Genomic DNA, 13,288 nt, shown 5'->3' on the forward strand with positions numbered 1-13,288 from the left:
CACTCCTCCTCCCTCAGCTCCCCACGCCCTCCAGGGATGCCGAGGCCCCAGCACCCATGGTTCTGGGAGACAGTTGGGCTAGCAAAACCCCCAACACTGAGCTTCTCCTCCCCCTTCCTCCCCATGCCTTCCACTGCCAGCTCCCTCCTCCCAGGTTTCCCCCTCCCCTTTCCCACCCTCCCTCCTCCCCTCTCCCACTTTCTTTCTCCAGTCTCACCTCAGTTTCATTCCCCCTCCCCCCAGCTTTGTTCAATAAAGAGGCTTTGTTGTAATGAACACGTGTCTTTTATTGTATAGCAGGAAGGGGGGTTAGGGAGGGGTAAGTAGAAGGACGTGAGGGAGGAATGAGGCACAAGCCCCCAGTGAGGCACACCAGGGAGACTGTTACTGCCTACAGAACATGCTGCCAGGCTCGCAGAAACACGTCCAGGAGAAGCACCAGAGTGCCCGGGGCGGCTCCGGCTCCATGCTGCAGAGTGCTGTGGTGTCCCGAGTGAGGGCAACCAGAGCACACAGAGAAAAACTGCTTTGCTGTCCCTCAGTGAGGTAGGCAAACAAGCAGGGAAACCTTAGAACCACCTGTCCGGGGAGGCAGGGGGGGGGGGGTCCCGTTTAAGCACAGGTCTCAGATAGCCTCAGGCAGCAGCCTCACAAGGTAACTCCTGACCTAATGCTCTGCCAGAACCGGTTCCAGTCAGCCTTAAATGCAACTCAGCATCCTAGGAGTGTGGACACGCTATTTCGAAATACCAAAATGCTATTTCGAAATGCATTTTGTGTCTAGACGCATTATTTCAAAATAAGCTATTTAAAATAACACTGTAGTGTAGACATACTCTTGGGCTACGTCTACACTGGCCCCTTTTCCAGAAGGGGCATGTAAATTTCACTAGTCGTCGTAGGGAAATCCGCGGGGGATTTAAATATCCCCCGCGGCATTTAAATAAAAATGTCCGCCGCTTTTTTCCGGCTTTTAAAAAAGCCGGAAAAGAGCGTCTAGACTGGCCCCGATCCTCCGGAAAAAGTGCCCTTTTCCGGAGGCTCTTATTCCTACTTTGAAGTAAGAATAAGAGCCTCCGGAAAAGGGCACTTTTTCCAGAGGATCGGGGCCAGTCTAGACGCTCTTTTCTGGCTTTTTTAAAAGCCGGAAAAAAGCGGCGGACATTTTTATTTAAATGCCGCGGGGGATATTTAAATCCCCCGCGGATTTCCCTACGACGACTAGTGAAATTTACATGCCCCTTCCGGAAAAGGGGCCAGTGTAGACGTAGCCTTACTGATTTAAACTTGCTATGTGCATGCAGAGTGCATGAAGAACAAGGACGGTATTTTATGATTCTGTAGTCCAAGAATCTCAAATAAACAACAACCTATGTCCTGACTATTGACCAGAAGTTGTGCAAGAACTTGTAATGAAATTTCCCTAGATCACTGGATATTGCCTGAATGCACCTCCTGCCATTTGAAATGGACATTTCTCCGTAGCAAGCAATATTTTTAAAACCCAATTTAAAAAAAACTGAGTTAAGTCCATCTAGTGGAATCTAAATATTTTATTCAACACCTTTTAACGACAAGATTATCTATTCAGATTTAAATAAAAGAATTAAAATAATTCCAGAAACTATGTTCCAGTAAAATACATTGTGTTTCAACTGGCTATATCACACACCAACAAAAGCAAGGAAATTCACAATAAATGTGGATGCTCTATCCTTATCTCCCACATACGGTCTCGTTATTCACCAGGATCTCAGATCCTGTGCTGTAATGTTCGGTATGTAATTCTTCTGTCAGGTAGGCCTGGCAGCAATCAGGGCCAGGTTCAGTATCTTGGGGTCCATCTCACACAAAACCGGCTTGAGCCACACCCAGTAACCTGGGTGCCTCTGAGAGGCAATGCTTCCCCACTCACAAGCATAGAGTCTGAGTGTAGGAAAGCAGCATTTAATGAAACAGAGAGAAGTCATACGGCATTAACTTGGGAAAATACCACAGAGTTCATAGCCCAAACATGAGCTAAACCCCCCCCCCCATCCCCAGCCAAGAATCACCTGACGTCCCAAAGTCCGACACCACAAAAGTCTTTGTCCCTGGTCAGTGCCACCCAAAGTCCAAAAATTCACCCACAGGGTTTCACCTCCCAACCTGGATAGAAATGGGGGTGGGGAGATAGATAGGGGGCACCTTACGAGCTACTCTGCCACACTCCACCAGCTGTCTTGTTCCACGCCACCGGGCGCTCTGCTGGTCACCTGCTGCCGCTCCTACCAGCTGCGCCACACCTCTGGTCGCCGCTCCTCGCCTGCTGCCGCTCCTACCAGCAGCGCCACACCGCTGGTCTCCGCTCCACACCGCTGGTCACCGCTCCTTGCCTGCCGCCAGTCCTACCAGCCGCTGGTTGCCTCTCCTCGCCTGCTGCTGCTCCTACCAGCCATGTCATGCCACGCCACCAGCCAGTAATTCCCACCAGCCACTCTGCTGGCCGCCGCCGCTTCACTGGCTGCAATGGGTCTCGCTCCCAGCCAAACCAGTGATTTCAGCTCTTTAGCACCACTTGGACTGGCAAAGGATTCCAGCTTCGACTGGACTAGCAAAAAGACTCCTCATAGAGTCTGCTTTAGCTCCGTCCTTAAAACAAAGGGGGAAAGGGGCAGGTTGGGCCACTCTTAGAGCTCACACCTGGCGGGTGTGAAGCAGGCTGACTCAAGCCCTTTAACCCCCCAGCTCAGTTCACTCAACTCTGGAAGTGCAGAGGCTTGTTCCTCGGAGACCTCTTACAATGATGGTGGTGTCTGTCCTGCAAGCACTGGTGGCATGTTTTACAGTTCCCACATTTAGGGGTAGCATGATTTGTGACCCCACAACAGCCCCAAATTATTTACAATTCTCCACATTCCATTCCAACACTGATCCTCCATCAGCCCTGGCTAAATGGGATTTACATAGCCACACCCCGTACTCCCTCCCCCTCCTGGCATGAGTTAACAGTTAGTTATCTTGCAGAGCTAAACAATTGTAGCACGTCCATCCCAGGGCAGCTCTCTCCTTTTAGCTGGCTGATAGCAAGCAGCAGTTCAGCCCCTGCTTACAGATATAACAGGGCATAGAACTTAAGGAGTCAGCTTTCATTTTGAATTTGGTGGCTTTTGTTGGTCAGTGTCAATGTTAACATTACTTAAACTTTTTCGCGAGTTAATCTATTTTTACCCTTCTTTTTGGAAAAAACGCAAGGATTTTGCCAAGAAAAACCAAAACCCTTTCCTGTAAATTTCTGCTAGCTGACACATCATGTCTGCAAAGGAGTGCCTCTCTCTAGAAATTCTTTTCAACTAACAAAATCTCTAGTACTAACGAAACATATGCTACATTGTGAACATTTACCAGAACTAGTTTACCCATGTGGCAGAGCATATGCAACATGGTACAGTAGCTCTTCATAAACGAGTAGACAGACTCAGGTCCAAGACTGGCATGTATATTGAAAAGTTTGCACTGCCTTGTCCTGGTTAAGATCCTCCAAAAAGAAACAAGTAAGGAAAGAACCGTGGCTTCTCCATTTGTTGCCAGAACATTGTGAAGTAAGGATCCATTCCAAAGACAGCTATCATGCACAATCCTGAGTCCCGCTACTGCTTCTACTGTGCTGATCTGGAGACACAAAGGAACCATACAGCTGGCATAAACAGCTAATTGGGCTTCCTTCTCCCAATGCAGGAGGAATTCTCTGGTGGTATAATGCCACCACTATCTATCCCTCGCTGCCTCAGCATAAGCCAAAAGATGGGGAAGAAACAGAGTGGCCTCATTTGGGACACTGAAGCCAGAGGGAAGTATAGAGCAGCCTTAAAGCTAATACAAAATATACTGCCTCCTATCTGCTCCCAGTAAGGAGGCACAGCCAGCTGCTTTGTAGTCCCTTCAATTTTGCTGCACCAGGCAGAGAGACTGGGTGCAGCACTGGATTAAGACCATTGCACTTTTAGAAAAATACCGATGCTCTTCAACTCCCTTCCTTTTGTGGCAAAAGAAAGCTGCAGGATTAGCCATTTGCTAAATTCCCACTATGATCCAATAAAGGAAATGCAGACTTCCTCTCTTGGCACAGGTTGGAATGCTTCAAGCAGGTGGAGGAGTCACTGTATAAAGCGTCTAGACAGCAAAGAGGAAGAAAATATTTACCAGAAAATGTGATTCTTGTGATAATTCAGAAATTACAGTTGGATGCTCAGCAATGAATTGCCTTATATCTCTATTGCTTTGCTTTTATACTGACAGTGAATGTGACAAAAATATAAATAATTTTTCATCGCATATCTCAAAATACGGATGAGATCTGGACACTGAGGGATCCTGACACTGAGGGTTATGAAAGAGTCCATCATGTTTTCTGCAAAGTAAAAGCATTAGCTTGAATATCCTGACCAAGTTCTAACTTAGGTAATAAACATGCATGCCCACGTTCTTCCATTTTCTAAATGAATATGGTATTATTGTTTTCCCAGCCATAAAGATAATTGTTTGGTGTTTCCATTACGAAGTGGTAGCCTCACTGTGCTCCAGAAGACAGCGTAAGGGGGAAGTGTCTATGTATGCGTGCATGCAAGAGACAGAGTACGTGAGAATGTGTGTGACTTCGTCACTGAACTGATGTCTATAAAGTATATTGGAATGTTTCAAGGCGGAAGGTTATTTCTGAATATAAAATTACATTCACATATTGTGATCTGAGATTACTCTTGTGATGAGACAACTGTGTATAGCCATGTATTAGATTACCACAGGTGACCAGGATTGCCAAACACATAATGTACTGCACATGTGATATACTAAAGTGTTTGTCACTTTACAATAGAAATTAATGTCTTTGGGTCCTCAGCTCTTCTTTACCCTCTAGATACTTCCTGCAATGTAGCCCTTTATTGCTTATTTAAAACACAATTCAGCAGGAAGCCCACCATTTGGATGACGAAAAGTGAAGAATAATCACAAGAGCTCTTACGTTCATGATGAGCTAATCTTTGAGATTTAATATGTTGCTAAAATAAAAAAAAAGTACACATTTTTTAAAATGAACTACCACATCAAATTCACCTTTTGGAGAATAATCTTAAACACCCAGACTCTAACTATTAATATACTTCTGATTCTTTCTCCCTTTTCCCCCTCTAGGTTTCACAAGCAAAACATCTTATTTTCTTCATGTCTCTCTCTCATTCTTTTCTGGGCCTTCTTCTACAAAACCAATAGGCCTGGAACTCCTATCCTTCCTCAGTCACCCTTGCCTCCACACTCTCATGCAAGATGCTCTGGAAACACAGATTCTGAAAGGCCAATAAATCTCAGATTACTCCCCTGAAGCATAAACAACAAATGGAAAAGCTTAAACCCCAAAGAATAAGATGTTCCATTAAAAAAGATAAGAAATTAGTCAGATGAGTACATAAGTATTCAATTCTATAGCTTTAATTGTTCCCATTTTGCACATTTTCATCTTAGATATTAATATTTCAGGGAACGGGTGTTTGTCTCCATATCTTTGTATATATTGCTAATTTATGATCTATAGTTACTTCCGATGCATAGAGATCTACACAAGTAATCACATGTAGACTGCTACGCTATACTCCATGATGTATGGAAATGTTTGGTATCAATAAATATCAGCCAGAGCTACTGAAAAATATAGCTGATTGACTATTTGGTGAATTACATATGTGAAACATTTGGCCAATTAGCCTGTCATAAGATGGGCTTCTCAGGTCTCTCCTCCTGGTCTTCTCTCTTGAGCCTCCTGTCTCTGTCTCTCTCCTCCCCTCTCTCCCTCCCCTCTCTCAGCTCTCCTCCGCCTCCTGCCTCTCTCTTTATCTTCTCCTCCCCCTCCTGCCTCTTACTCTCTCTCTCTTCTCCTCCCCTTCCTGCCTCTCACTCGGAGGACTGCGGAGCCTAAACGTCTGTTTGGGCTCTGCACTCCCCGTTCTGCATGGGGAGCGCGGGGCCCAAATGGTCACTTGCGCCACTTACTCGCACACAGAGGCCCAGCTGAGCGGCTCAGAAGTCAGCCGAGTGCCACTGTGGGAGGCAAAGGGGGGTGGGGCGGTGATGTTCACAGTGAGAGGGTGGGGCCTGGAGCTGCTGTCACGCCACATGTCAGCGCCCCACCTCCTGCCGTGGCGCCTGGCTGACTTCTGCACCACTCAGCTGGGTCGCTGCGGGGGAGCAAGCAGAGCAAGTGGCCGTTTGGCCCAGCGGGAGACAAAAAGGGGCAGGGCGGTGACGTACACAGCCGTGTATGTCACCGCCCTGCCCTGCTTCCCCTCCCACCATGGAGCTCAGCTGACTTCTGCTCCACTCAGCCGGGCCACCGTGCGAGAACAAGCATCGCAAGCGGCCATTTGGGCCCTGCGTTCCCCATGCAGCACCCCAGTGCTGCATGGAGACCGCAGCGCCCAAATGGTTGCTTGCGCCGCTTGCTCCCCCGCGGTGGCCCAGCTGAGCGCGCAGAAGTCAGTTGAGCACCACGGCAGGAGGCGAAGGACGTGACTCAAGCTACAGCGCTGCCCAGAGGGTACAGCCAGCATTTCAGCGTTACAGAGTCTCAGACATTGGGCTACTATATATATATATATATATGATGAGGATAAAAACAGCAACTGCACTCCTGTATATTAGCACAAAAACAAAGCAACTAGGAAGTAGTGTATAAGTTCACATTTAGCGTAGAGTACTTTGCTGATCACCAGGAAAGTGAATATATAACATATCTTCATAAAATTTACTACAGCTATTATAAATTGGTTGCTAAGGCTGCCTGCCTAATACCCAGTCGTAGTGAAGTCCATTTTAAAACACTACTGGTCCACTATAATCAAACTAGATTAAATGGTTGAACAAAACAAGAGCCTATTCTTCCAATCAAACTTAAACTGAGCATTTCCTAGGGAACACATACCCCAGCTACCCTGTTCTGGTCTCTTATCAGCCCACTACTGGAGCTTTTAGTTCAAGCAAAGAGGACAAGCATTGAAATACCATGTCAAAGGCAATTCTTGAAGTATTCCTTGTCCAACCAAATGCAGAAAGTGACAAAATCTTACTTTGAAAAAGTGAGCTAAAAACTTGTGAGAAGAAAATCCTGATTCCCATGGTTCACATTAGGTTAAGGACACTGTATGGCTCAATCAAGCTGACAGAGCCACGGAACTTGCTATGGTTAGTCTGTTCCCCATGTCATCAGCTATACATGCTCCATTCATGTCTGCTATTTGTATAGTGAATCATAGACTAGGTCTGAGTTCCTGGAGATTACTGGGGCTCCAATTAGAGCAAAACTATTATTTATATTTAAAGAGACAGACACGTCACACTGGACCGTCCGTGCAGTATGATGTGCACAGACCATAAACACAATGCTTTCCAGGTGACAGCTGAACCAGTACACCATAGTTCAAATAGCATAATGTGCCCTTGTAAACCAGTGGTCACAGTTCAGTACAACCCACAAAATATTGAGAAGAATGGCTTCTGGACTTCAGTGGCCAATAAAATGTGATGTGTCCATTCCTTTTTTAGATGTGAGCTCTGCAGCATGATGTTCCTTAATCTAACATTGTTCCAAATATTCCAGCAGCAGACATTGGTTTCTCCTTGATAGCCAATGCATATCTCCGCTTTCCAAGTTTCTATAAACACATCATTATAGGCAAGGCAAGTCTTACTTTTCCCAGCATCCTTTCTAATTACTTGCCTGCTGCCAGGAAACTTTCACGTATTTTTGTCTTCACAATCAAAATGTCCACTGCACATTATTAAAAAGTAAAATTCAAGCAGCACCAAAAGCAGTTGCTGTGTAAATGACAAAGTTACTAGGTAACACCATGACATTCTTTTCAACACTCAATTTATAAACATTTACAAAAATAAACTAACAGCAAGAGAATATATAAATGATGAGAATCCACATGCATTTTGCATACAGCACAGACTCCAAGATGCATACAAAATTTCTGATTAGGTAACAAACCATAACATTTTGAGTCAGTGATAAGTTTTCTAAAATATCTGGAGTCTCTTGCCTGTGGCTAACTCTGCTTTATTCCAGGGTTCTTTCATTAAATTGAGAGAAACCTCCAACAAAAGAAGACTGTAACTGGGGGCTAAGGGTCCTCACTATTTTACACCTCTACTAACAATAGATTAAGTTGACACAAAAACACACACCTCACTGCTGCTGCTGCTGCAGCATTAGCATCCCCAACACACTAAAAAAAATGAATCTAATGCCAAAGACTGCAAATAAAGTGCATTTCTAAGTTTGGTTGCAATCATAGAAAAAGTGGCTAACACTGTAAAAGAGATAATAAATATTAATTTTAAAAACCTACTTGCAAGAGCTACAATCAACACAGTCACATTATAGAAAGTCTTTGATTGCTCTTACCTTTCATTCTCCATCATTCTGTTGTATTTTAGTCATGGAAATACCAAAGCACACAGTATACATAAACAGCACTGGCTCACCTTACCTTTTCAATGCCTATTATCACAGTGCCAGCGGATAACTTTTTCAGATAGAGAGACAGGAAGATACGATGTAGCAGTAAAGCCAGCACTTTGGGACTGAAGGGGAGTCTAGCAGGTACTCAATAATATATACAGATTAGTCAGAGAAGAGAACACCAACTTCATGACTCAGTGATTCTTCACTAAAACTTTCTAGCTCTAAGAACTTCATAATAAGAGTCCTCCGGAGTTACTGAAAATCCCTCAATGTGCTTAGTAAAAGAGAAAGCGTTACCATATTTCTGAAAACAGCAGTGAAGTTGGTGTTTTCCTCCTATGGTTTGTCACCTTCACTTTTCAGGGCATTCTTCAGAATCAGAACAGTCTGCTTAGATTTAAATTAGTTTCTCCTTAGAGCTCCAAGGGTTTGATTTTTTTAAAAAGTTTTACCCCAAAAATCTTTAGCTGCACATTACAATGGCACAGCAATACCTACTTTTTCAAATACATTTGCATCTCTTTCCACTGGAAACCGTGCAGACATCTCTAATAAATCAAGAACAAGCTGCATATGAGAGGAAAGGAAACAGCCTAGGTAGTATGAAATTAACGTATTACTGAAATGGCAGCAATTAGAAAGTTTTTCACTGGAGCTGGGGTTAACCTTCCTGCATACACACACAGGTTGTTTACATTTCCTGGCTTGCCACATCACTTTCATCCATATAGTGCACAAGGGCAGAACACAGTAGCACCTTTGTGTATTTTAATGAAAATGCAGAATGTCGGGGGGGAGGTTATGCTTAATGGTTGTTTTTTTTTGGGGGGGGGGGTATTTTTTTGTTTTAAATAGTGTTTATACTTATCCCTTGGAATTGAGCAGTATTCCAACCTACAGTGTTATGAACTTTTCAGATTAGGATTAAATTAGTGGCTCTCTTCAGAACATTTATACTGTCCTATTAGGTGCCTTTGCCACATGTTTCATAAATGTCCTATTGTGCCTTGTTTAGGGTTCCCAGATGTCCAATGTTTAAAGAGACAGTCCTGCAGGTCCACAGGAGCAAATAAGTGCAGGGAGCTGGCTTGAAAGCTGGCTTCCTGTGTGTATTGGCTCCAGCCTGCCTCTCTCACGGCTTTGCACTGCTGCCTCTCTATCAGGTGAGCCTGTCTGCAGGTGCCCAACTTTTTTTTTCTTTTAAATGGGCAAACTGTTCCATATTTTCTGCCTCCTCCTTATCAGTACAGGCTGATCCTGCTGTTGACTGGATCTCTACTCACTGCTGGTGTGTGGAGGTAGAGGAGAGCGATAGCTGACTACGGGCCTGGGTGTGTAAGGCTGGTGGTGGGCAAAGCTGTAGTGTGTGGGGCTAACCTCTCTCCCTGCTGGACCATCAGCACATGCCACCGCATGCTGGCTTTCAACCCAAGCCCCATGTCTGGCTGGCACTGGCTACACTGTGGTGACTGGTGAGTGCAGGCAGATGCCAGCTGGTAATGTGTCACCTCTGCTGCTCACCATCAGCCTTTCACCATCCTCCTCCCCCAGCCTCCATATAGGACAAATCCCCCTCCCAGCAGTGTGTGGAGAACTAGCTCCTGGTCAGAGCGCTCAATTCACCTACAGCCTGACCAGCTTCCTCTAGCTGAGCTGGCACCCCAGGAAAGCCCAAGGCCCTCCAGACCAGGGTGCTAGCCAGGAAGAGCTAAGCCATACACTGACCCTGGACAGAGGCTTAGTGTGCTTTTCACCCACTTCTCCCCTCATCCTAAGGCCTGCCCAAAGGGTACACCCTCCCTTGTTGCAGAGCCTCATCAGTGGCCTGCAGTCAGATTTCCTGGGCCCTGGTGCACAATGCATCGTTAGGTATTAAGCCCTTCCTCCCCACACTGATAGCCCAGGGACCTGGAGGCAGTTATATTATGTCTGTAGCCAGCAGTAGCCTGGGGATGTGAGCTGCAGTTTGATACTGTGTGGGCAGGAAGGGACAAGCTGCTTCCAGTCCCACCACAGAGGAGCAGGGCTGGGATGGAAGGGGAGAGAGAGAAATGAGCTCTGCAAAGACACGGGCCAGGTCATCCCTCCCAATGCCCTTTGGCTGTAAGCGGTTTCCGTCCCTTCCCTCATGCATAGGGCTGAAAGGCTGATGATGATTCCATTCTGGTGTGAACCCTGCCAAAAATTTGGGGAGTGAGAGCATATGACCATGCATGGCCCCCCTCCATGTGTTGCCTTGAGAAAATGCAGTACCAGGTACTAGAGTCCATCCTAGTGGCCCAAGCCAAGCATAAAGGGAGGATAACACTGGGCAGGGAGGATCAGGTTGGTTGGGCACCCCCATGTGCGTAAGATGTATGGGAGTTGTGTCATTTCTCCTCATGTGAACACCAAAACTTTAAAGAGAAGGTAAATAACAAGTCTCCAACTACACAGTATTTCTTGATATAAATTTGATTGTTTGTACTGCATAGTTCTGATTGATTGCCATTGAATTCACTTGAATATAGAATAGTTTTATCTATATCTGTATCCAGCTTAGAGGACCATGATCACCCTAATTAGTATCATAATGATACCAAGCTCTCAATTCAGTTATCTCCCAAAGGAAATAAACATTATTTGCATTACTACTGTAAGCGGATCAGAATGAGGACTTCAATGCCAGCAACTGCAAAACGTAAACCTTTCCCCAATTAATCAGAATCGATTCCCCCTCCCATACTTCATTTGCCAATTTTTGAGAGCTTGGAACAATGACAAATGAGGAGAGGAACACCACACATTTAATACTGAAATGCATTTGAATTAGAGCGCCACTTGGAATTCAGAGCATGATCTCATGAGAGATGATTCGAGCAGTATACCTGTATTGTAAGTTCCAATCAGCTGCTCCCGCTTTTGGGAGACGATGAAAGTGGTCTACAGAATATGTTTTATTCTGAATTATTTCATATTGGTGAAGTTCACAATAACTAATTTAACTAATTATTTACAAAGAAGTTTCTAGAGAATAAATCAACACCCTGAAAGACAAATAATTTAAATTTCTCATTTATATTGCACCTAATGTAGCATATGTACTTTACAATGACGGGAAGCCAACCATCTCCAGTATTTGAAAGCCAAGTATGATTTCCAGTTCATGCTCCACCAATGCAATAAAATAAAAAGTAATCAAAACAGATCAATAACAGCAAGAGATTTTTTTTCAAACTACGAAAATAGTTTAAATTGTGTAACACAAAGAAAAGAAAATTGCTTTTGCTTAAGTAACAGATACAGCTTTAGAAAAATAGACTGATAGTCACCCTTAAAGTAAGTTGCTTTGGATTAAGCTATCACACTAACGGAAGTATTTACACAGTGACAGGACATACAAGCGTTCTACACAATAATGTTATTTATTTCACTTTTTTGATCTCAGAAAGTCTTTTGGTTATAGAGCTACTATAAATGATATAATTAGACTTGCTATGACACTGACTTTTGATTATAAAGAGACTATGGAAGAGAAGGTACCAGAGGCATACTTAGAAATGTGTATAACCTTGGGTTCAATCCACCCCTGTTTGTGAGGGATGAGTGTGGAGTGAGTGGCTAGCACAGAGGTGGGTAAAACAAGTCCTGCAGGCTGGACACAGCCCATTTAACATTTCCATTCAGCTTGACATGACCCCAAGCAATTTACAGGGGCTGGCAACCTGCAGCTCCAGAGCTGCCTGCTGCAGCCTTTGGCTTTCTGCTCACAATCTCCAGGCTACTAAAAGTCTAACAACACAGCAGGATGAACAAGCAGGCTGGCTGCTTGCTATTGCCCCATGCTGCTACCAGAAGCTGCCAGCTGCTGCTGGCATGCCTCTACATGTCCCTAGCAGTGTGGAGGTGGTTTTGTGCACTGCCCCCCACACTCAGCACCATTTTCATAGCTCCCTTTGGCCACTTTCCAGGTTGCAAGCACGGACAGCGCACAGAGACCCGCTGCCCTTCTCTCCACAAGGGGCAGGCAGAGACACGGCATCAGCAGCCATCCACTTCTGGGAGCAGTGTGGAGCCATGATGTATGGAGTTATGGCAGGCAGGCTGCCTGAGAGTAACCCTTTCCACCCAGAGCCTGCACTTTGCACCCTCTCCCGCACCCAACCCCCTGTCCCATGTCGGAAGCATCTCTTGCACCAACTCCCTGCCACAGCCTACACGCTCTCCTGCACCCCAACACTCTGCACCAGCCCAGAGCTCCATCCAGTGCCCAGACACCACAGCTCCTCCATTAATATAGTAGAAATGTGTAGCAGGTGATGACTTACCAAAATTTGTGAAGTGGCCCTCCTGCATCAATTATTGCCCACTCCTGCATCAGGAGAGGAATTAAAAGGGAGAAAACCACACATCTTTTCCTCATGAAGATGTTGCACACATTATTCCAAGTGGAAGGAGAATGGGCAGGCCTGATGATGGGGAGGGCGGGAGGAAAGGGGAGAGCTAATTTAAACAGGAGAAGGGTCCACTACAGTTACCAGCAGTGTTCCCTCTAAGCTGCAGGGCAGCACAGATTCAAAGGTGATTAATCAGCCCCACCCAATCAGAGGCTCAGGGCTCCATGGGGGTGGGGGGGGGGGGTAGATTAATCATCTGTGAAGCTATGCTGCTGTGCATCTTACTTATAGAGAAAAAAGAATTCTCCATTACCTCAGGGGTATAGGCCTATGTTTTGGTGCTAAAGATCTGAATTTTAAACCTAATAAGTTTATATAATAACTTACACAGTAAGTTGTTATATATGTGTTC

The 13,288-nt window shown here is 45.2% G+C and overlaps 2 protein-coding genes across 5 annotated transcripts in view; one reads left to right on the forward strand and one right to left on the reverse strand.

The window, feature by feature from the left end:
- Nucleotides 1-13,288, forward strand: part of CBR4 (carbonyl reductase 4) — a 156,586-nt gene that overhangs the window by 130,997 nt on the left and 12,301 nt on the right. The window lies entirely within an intron of this gene.
- The window catches only part of PALLD (palladin, cytoskeletal associated protein), a 321,744-nt gene that overhangs the window by 84,549 nt on the left and 223,907 nt on the right, over nt 1-13,288 (reverse strand). Inside the window, exon 1 of one of the 4 annotated variants that reach the window (XM_075931130.2) lies at nt 8,526-8,861. The exons of the other annotated variants lie outside the window; for them this stretch is intronic. The gene's annotated coding sequence lies outside the window, so the exon portion shown is untranslated. Of the gene's footprint in view, nt 1-8,525; nt 8,862-13,288 lie in introns of those variants that run through there. 4 annotated transcript variants of the gene reach the window in all.

Source organism: Pelodiscus sinensis, chromosome 4 (assembly GCF_052426305.1).
Source record: "Pelodiscus sinensis isolate ZL-2025 chromosome 4, ASM5242630v1, whole genome shotgun sequence".
NCBI lineage: Eukaryota > Metazoa > Chordata > Testudines > Trionychidae > Pelodiscus > Pelodiscus sinensis.